The sequence below is a fragment of the Elephantulus edwardii genome, unplaced genomic scaffold, assembly GCF_000299155.1.
Source record: "Elephantulus edwardii isolate Elephantulus edwardi_28Jun2011 unplaced genomic scaffold, EleEdw1.0 scaffold00061, whole genome shotgun sequence".
Classification (NCBI taxonomy): Eukaryota; Metazoa; Chordata; class Mammalia; order Macroscelidea; family Macroscelididae; genus Elephantulus; species Elephantulus edwardii.
This window is the reverse complement of record NW_006399811.1, coordinates 10,993,408-10,994,399: the sequence shown is the minus strand read 5'-3', so window position 1 is coordinate 10,994,399 and position 992 is coordinate 10,993,408. Positions and strand designations below refer to the sequence as shown.

General features: G+C 36.2%; 1 protein-coding gene across 1 annotated transcript in view; it reads right to left on the bottom strand.

The window, feature by feature from the left end:
- The window catches only part of LOC102844745 (major histocompatibility complex class I-related gene protein-like), a 124,826-nt gene that overhangs the window by 69,843 nt on the left and 53,991 nt on the right, over positions 1 to 992 (bottom strand). The gene's annotated exons all lie outside the window — the stretch shown is intronic.

Genomic DNA, 992 nt, shown 5'->3' with positions numbered 1-992 from the left:
GTGTCGGAGACAGTGCGATTGGCACAGGACAGAGCAGAGTTTAGGGCTGTTGTACATAGGGTCTCTATGAGTCGCAAGTGACTCGACAGTACATAACAACAACAACAACTCAGAGGAAATAGACAAATTCCTTGATACTCATGTATTATCCAGATTGACAAGGACAGATAGAGAACACTTAAATAGATTCTTCTCAAAAGAAGAAATTGAAAAGATCATAAAAAGACTCCCCTATAAAAAAAGTCCTGGACCAGATGGCTTCACAGCAGAATTCTGTCAAACATTCAGAGAAGATCTATCACCAATTCTATTTAAACTATTTCAAGAAAATTGACAAAGAAGGAACACTCTCAGATCCTTTCTGTGAAGCAAGTATAACCCTAATACTAAAACCAGGCAAAGATAATATCAAGAAAGAAAACTACACAACAATATCTCTCATGAATATAGATGTAAAAATCCTTGACAAAACCCTAGCCAATAGAATCCAAACGCACATCAAAAAAATCATTCAACATGATCAAGTGGGATTCATAAGAGGTATGCACGGATGGGTCAATATAAGAAAAACAATCAAGGTAATTCACCATATTAACAGAGTACATAATAAGAACCATGTGATCTTAGCAATTGATGCAGAAAAGGCATTTGACAAAATCCAACATCCCTTTGTGATTAAGACGCTCAGCAAAATTAGAATAGAAGGGAATTTCTTCCACATAGTGAAAAGTTTATATGCAAAACCAAGAGACAAGATCATTCTCAATGGAGAAAAACTAAAAGCATTAACCTTCTGAACAGGAACTAGATAGGGATACCCACTGTCACCACTTCTATTCAATATTGTGTTGGAAGTGCTTGCTAGGGCAATATGACACGAGAAGGAAATTAAAGGCATCCAGATCAACAAAGAGATGGTTAAACTATTGCTACCAACTACTCATATGCAAGTTGAAGCTGAAGTTGAGGAAAATTAAACCAAATCCAAGACA